We start from the raw sequence: 7,428 nt of genomic DNA on the forward strand, positions 1-7,428 counted from the left end.
CCCTGGACTAAACCCTGACACCCTAAATAACTTCAGACCCATCTCCAATCTACCCTTTCTGTCAAAAGTTTTGGAACGTGCTGTGGCCACTCAACTCAAACATCACCACTCTGCCAATAACCTGTATGAAACATCCCAATCCGGATTCTGCTCCAGCCACAGTACTGAAACTGCTCTCCTCAAAATCACCAGCGACCTTTTCTCTCCTCTGATGCCGGCAACCTCAACATTTTCATCCTCCTCACCTCAACGCCTCCTTTGACATCATCAATCACACCATCCTCCTCACCCTGTTTAGACCAGCTTGTGCCTATTAAACCCAAATCAGTTCACCCCCAAGCCTACAAGGACCACCTACAGCACTGCAAAGATGTCCTCTACTCCACCTACTACCCTCAAATTATCCACTCTGGCTCCGGAATCCCAAAAGCACTCTTCTCTACAATAAACAAACTAAATAAACAAACTTTACAACGTGAACAAACTCCTCAGCTCCCTGGATACCACCACCTTGCTCCACACACCTGTTGGTGCACACCTGTGCACTCACACCTGGTGCCACCTGCACCCTCCTTCCTTCCTGGACCATTCATCCAAAGCAAAATTGACAGCATCTACAACAGCTTAATCACCACAATTCACTCCCCCTTAAGGTGTCCCCCAAGGTTCAGTTCTTGGCCCCCTCCTCTTCGTCCTGTACCTATCCCCCCTTGGTCACTTAATCCGTCATGCACCATAGCCAATGCACCATGGTCTCCAATTCCACTGCTTCACCGATGACATCCAGCTTTTTCATCTCCACCAAATCGTGCTCCACCACCACCCACTCTATCCTGACAAACTGCCTAACTGAAATAAAATTCTAGCTTCAGATCAGCTTCCTCGAACTTAACTACGCTAAATCTGAATTAATCTTCATTCCCCCCAACATCGATGGTTTCCCAGTCCACATCCGGAATCTTGGCATCATCATTGACCAAAACCCTCTCCTTTGAAAAATACACTAAACAGATCATAAAGACCTTAAACCTTAATCATAAAAACTGAAAAATGCTTCGCCATGGAATAGTCCACCACTCATATAAATAATCATAAGAGTTCTGCGAAACATCTCCATCTTTAAAACTTAGCCAACCAAATTTAAACCACATGTTTTCCCCCCAAAAAACAAGTCACATTCTTTGTATATTGCCAACATTGTTCATCGTTTAAGTATCATCCAGACCTAAATTTTTTTATAAACCATCAACTTGTAGATGCATTTATTTATATCCCATTAACCCAAGAACTCTCAATTGCTTGGTTATATTTTAGTAATGTCATATATCCATATTTCTTTTCCAAATTGTTCCTGATATACACATTAATCCCATCTGTCTTCGTTTCCAGATGAACTCAAATCAGGAAATCAACACAAATCCTTATTACCTCCAATCAATTCAAAATTAAATCAAACAATTCAAAACCAGATCGGATCAGCGATCAGAAATCACTTTTCCAATCACTTTTCCACATTCCAAGCAACAATTCATTCAAAGACCAAGCTTAAAACACAACTCTCATCTTACTGTGACAAATAAGCAACCAACCTACTTCACACTAAAACAGATCATAATTACTCACTCATACACTATTGCCCATCACCCAGTTGCCCCAGACCCAAACACAGGTTTGAAATCCCAGTAGGTTGTTCTTCAATCCCAACCATCATGTGATCCCAACATCTCTCCATTTATTTCGTTCCTCATGGGGTTGGTGTTTTATGGCCTTTACCTCTTACCCAATCACACTGCACATTATTCCCCGTCCTTGATGGATAATTTTACATCCAGATGGGCACAGCATCCCATTTTTGGCGACCCAGCCCTAAAACAAGCCCCTGGACTCCTTGCAGGCTGGACCAAAACCCCCGGACCTGCCTCCATGGAACAATGACGCCTAAGCACTCAATTAGCCCTCCCAGTACCAAAGACTTACAATCAGACCGACAGACAGACAAATAACAGAGGCATGTCGTCAGCCCCAGCACAGGACATCCCCTTTCCGGGCAGGTACAATATAATCCACAGCATCGAAATGCCAATTTCTATCCGGGGCCTCGCAAAGCCAAAATCCATGCATGCGTGCTCCATCATGCAACCCGATCTGTACTCGGTGCGCCCGGCGCCCCCTATAATCAGTGAGTTATAATAACCACAATATCTCTGGCACCCAGCTCGTGATACCACAATTTAATCCACGTTACTTGCATCTCTTCATCCTCACAAATGTCCTCCTCTTGACATGACTTAAATTAAATTCCAGCGTACTGTACCTGACGCGTCCAGTCGGCACCGGAAGTCTGTTTATTTCTTGAGACCCCTGAATCGGGACATCAACGACAATTACAACGACAAACAGGACTCGATATTCTCTGTTCATTAATTACGTACATGATTTTGGTTTTACCCACAATATATGTCCCGATATTCTCTCCAGATTTAAGTTCTATATCCTGTCGTTAAAGCAACACCCTGTAGACTGACTCCGCCTGTCGTTCTTCCAAGGTTAGTGAATTGCCTCTGACCTCTTACCCTTACATATCTCGAACAAAGGTCAAATAAACTTCGAAAGGTCAAACTTCAAATTGGGGTAACCAGCGCTTTATTATCCCACAAGTAATGCAAGTCCGGCGACAATGGACAAATGACCCTTATTGAGGCTCTACATCGCAAAATGCTAGCTTCTACGAATCCAACAACCGTCACACTTCGTCCAAGGACCTTCCGTACGAGGCGTGCTTCACAATGCCCATCGCACATCCTTCCTCGTTCGCACAACGCTTCATCAACGCACCTCCTCGCGTCCACACCTTGGCACAAGCCACACCACATACCGACAGTTGAAACCTCGATATTCCTCTTTCCTCGGATCAGCGTTCTGTTGAAAACGTGACATTTCTGCCTACCTCAATCAGAGATCTCTCTGAATCTCATTTATTCGCACTGTATCTCACTTACTGTATGAACAAGACTTTTTGGCTCCGGAAATTAATTACTCTGTCTAGAAATCGTTTAATTTAACCATCCTAAATAAATCCATCCATCTATCCATCTTATAAATCCATCTTAAATAACGTATTCGTCCTGTGACATTGCCTGGCATATATGTCACAGCCGGCCACTATTCCGACATGGCTCATGACTCATGTCTAATTCTGACAAGAAGATGAAGGATGAAGGACATGATATGAAGAAGAAGATTCTGACAAGATACTGACATGTGAACGTCCGACATCCAGCAAAGTCGAAATGACCCACAATGCATTTGGGCACACACTTCCTCTGAGAGTGGGCGAGTTATCGCCGGCACTCTGAGCAACCTCATACAGCACACCCGTGACTCGCGGCTCGCTCGGCTCCTGTCTGAACACACAATATCCCTCTACCCAAACTTCCACGGAGCCGCACGGCGGAAACACAGGTTTGTACCACATTTTAATAAAACGAATAAAGCCAGGATTCTCGGATAGACGTTTAATTTTACAACACACATGACAAAAATCCGATTTAAATTCAGAGATCGCCGATTGACCTGGCACTACCATCTTAACGCCATGACGCCACGCCGCCCCCCGTCTTGGCGCGCACCCTCGTGCCTCCGCACGAATCCCAACACTCCCTGCACGTCGCTCTATTCGCGTTCGCGGCGGGGTTTACCTCGCGTTGGGACATGCAGTCGGCTGTCATAACAAAGTGCTGTCATAACAAATCCACGACCTGACATGTAGTGAGCTGTCAGAACATTGAGCTGTCAGAACTCATCCCTAGCTAACAGGATCTCCGACGCTTGACCTCTCTGACCCAAAATGCACTATATGACACCAATTCCAAAGGTGAGCTGCCTCAGCGATACATCCCACACATACAATCCACAATATCTGCCATTGAATGAACTCTTCAATTCAAGTAAAACACACATATTGATTCGAATTCTGCAACCATCTCCAAGAAACCGCTTCATATCAACAGTAGATCGACAAGGGCACTCCGGGTGCTTTCCTGACCCGATTTATATCAATTCGCTTCCCAAACAACTCCCAAACAGATGAAAATCCGGACTCAGTTCAGGACCTCGCCTGTTCTCTCGGATAGACGTTAAAATGGACATTCCCGGCCTGAATTTCCCCCAAGTCGAGCAGATCGCTTACAAAGTTTCACACCGAAACCCTCTGCTTTGCACATGACACACAGACAAACACATTGGCCAGACACACACGTCAATTAACATCCCAATATACATTCATTCCTCATTCATGTTACGTCTCTCATTCAAGGAAAAGGATTTTTTTTTTTTTTTTTTTTTTTTTTTTATTTTTTTTTTTTTTTTTTTTTTTTTTTTTTTTTTTTGGGATGGGTTTGGACGGGGGGTGGGTTGAGGTGGAAAGGGGAGGCAGGGCGGGGGGTGTTGGGGTGTTGCCTAGAGCCCCGGGGCTGAGCTCAGGTCTTGGGGGGGGGGTTGGGGGCATGGTGGCTACCTCCCCTTTCGCGGGGTCTTGGTCCGGATTATGGACGAGCGGCATTAGCCGCTGATTTGCTTGCTTAACTACCTCCTTAATTGTTTCACCTGGCCCATTTCCTGTGAGCTTATTTATTTTCTCTTGTCCACCAGGTCCTGGCCTGCTTTATCTGGACCTCTTGTCTAGAACTTCCTGGCTTGACCTCGTAGTTGTCACTACCTTCTTGTCAAACCTACCTGGTACCTACGCATTTCCCTTTTCCTGGCCATGTCCCTTTGGCCTTCTAAGTTAACCTATGGCCTTTTATCTAAGTTTAGCCACAGCCCTTTGTTCCCTGGCATGCAATGGCATACCCCATCTTGTCTCTGGGCTGTTCCTTCCTGGAAAGTTCTCGGCCTGGCTCGACCTCACTTTCCCCCCTTCCCTTTTACCGAACGTTATCTTCACCGATATCCTGCGCAAATCCTTTTACTGGCCATGTTCCTATGGCCTTCTATGTTCCTATGGCTTTCTATCTAAGTTTAGCCTAAGTTAGCCACAGCCCTTCGTTCCCTGGCATGCAATGGCATACCCCATCTTGTCTCTGGGCTGTTCCTTCCTGGAAAAATCTTGGCCACCTGGTTTCAACCTATATGGCTGTCCGACCTCATTTTCCCCTCCTGGTGCTAACTGTAACTTTAAGCTTACTGTTAAGTCCTTCCTGGTTTATCCTTACTTATTTATCCTGGCTTTAACAAAGCTACGCCATTCTGAGGCCTAAATGAGCCTCTACTTACAATTTCTGTTCGAGTGCAGACAGCGGGGAAGACAAGGAGACTGAACCCGCGCGAGGGAGGAAGGTACGAATTTGGAATAATAGCCCTCTGATATAAAACAACTCCCACCTTTACTCAAATCAACGTGCCGGCGCCGGCCTCAGGTCAGCCTTCCTCCTGTCCCTCGGGCTCCGTTTCCCGTCCTCCGCGTCTGTTGACACCCCACTTCTGGTACCATCTGTGAAGAATCAGCTCTTCGTTTGCAAAAGAAGTCCACAATAGCCTGGAATGGCGCAGCTTTATTAAAGAACCAACTTATACGGATCCGGAGGAGACCGACGTCTACAGCAATCTACAGCAAGAACATGCCACGTCAAGCCTTCCTGAAAACACATTGATTCCCAGTCCATTTATATAGGGACACGTTTTATCAGGAAATCTCCGAGGGAACAAACAACACTGGGAGAGGTTCCTCCCACCGTTATCATTCGGGGGAGTCAGCCCGTCCTTATCAATTGTTTTTCTGGGCTCCGAGAAAACAGAACTGTAACTCACAAAGAGAAGAGTGTATGCTTAGCCAAACAAACCCATATATTTTATGGGTTTGTGTACATGAGTAATCCAAAGCATGTTTATACAGAGTCATGCGTTTGCTGAGATTAAAACAAAATATATATAGTTAACGATAGGTTCATGTCATTCTACTTGCATTACGCAAAAAAACAAGCGCATGTGGGCGTGGTTTTACGACCAGCCTCGAAAAAAGCACACGTATACAGTTTGTTCAGCATGACCTCATTTTAAGCCTTCCCTCATCCAAAACTAAAACGAAGCAAAAACCCTTTATTTACTTTATGAAAATAGCATTTCTAGACAACATTTAAATCATAACACATTACGCCTAACGTCTATAACTGAACTTTAGGCAATAACAAATCTACTACTTGACATATATATATATATATATATACACACCACCGGTCAAAGGTTTTAGAACACCTCAATCTTTCCAGTTTTTATTGAAATTTACGCAGTTTAATGTCCAGTGAATAACCTGAAATGGTACAAAGGTAAGCAGTAAACTGCTCGAGATTTTAAAAAAAAGTTTAGGTCAGCAAAAACGGGAAAATAATGTAAATTGCACAGTTATATTGTAAAAAAAGGCCTTCTTCAGAGAACAAATAATGGGTTAACAACTTATACTGTAGCCGTTCTGCAGCAATGTAAGTAAATTAAGCCTTGAAAGTTGATGCAAACAATTCCTACAGGTGTCCCAACCTCTGCTGATTACTTGATTACGAACCCCCTGTCTGTATAAAAGCAGTATTGGAACAGACTGTTATTACACCCTCTGAAGCATCATTTGGACAATATTGCACTGCAGGAAGTAGTATATTGGAAACTGGAGGAAACTCTGACAGGAAGAGGTCTGACAGACCCAAAGCCACAACAGAATCAGAAGACAAGTTTCTGAGAGTCAACAGCTTGCGTGATAGGCGGCTCACAGGACAACAGCTTCAAGCACAGCTTAACACTGGTCGAAGTAAGCAAGTCTCAGTTTCAACTGTAAAGAGAAGACTTCGAGCTGCAGGTTTGACAGGTCGAGTGGCAGTAAGAAAGCCATTGCTAACATGGCAAAATAGGAAAAAGAGGCTTGCCTGGGCCATGAAGCACCGCCAGTGGACTAATGAAGACTGGAAGGTCTTATGGACCAATGAATCAAAATTTGAAATCTTTGGTTCATCACGCAGGGTTTTTGTATGCCGTCGAGGAGGCGAAAGGATGGTTCCTCAGTGTGTGACACCAACTGTCAAACATTGAGGAGGAAGCGTGATGGTCTGGGGCCCTTTTGCTGGATCCAGAGTCGGCGACTTGCACAGAGTGACTGGCACCCTGAACCAAAAGGCCTACCACAGAATTTTGCAGCGCCATGCAATACCCTCTGGTATACGACTAGTTGGTCAGGGGTTCATCCTACAGCAAGATAATGACCCTAAACACACCTCCAGGCTATGTCAAAACTACCTTCGAGGAAAAGAACAAGACGGTAGGCGTCAAATCATGGAATGGCCAGCACAGTCTCCAGACTTAAACCCCATCAAGCTGGTTTGGGATGAACTGGACAGAAGGGTGAAAGCAAAGCAACCTACAAGTGCAACACATTTGTGGGAACGT

The sequence above is a fragment of the Myxine glutinosa genome, chromosome 2 (assembly GCF_964187855.1).
Source record: "Myxine glutinosa chromosome 2, kmMyxGlut1.1, whole genome shotgun sequence".
In the NCBI taxonomy this organism is placed as follows: Eukaryota; Metazoa; Chordata; class Myxini; order Myxiniformes; family Myxinidae; genus Myxine; species Myxine glutinosa.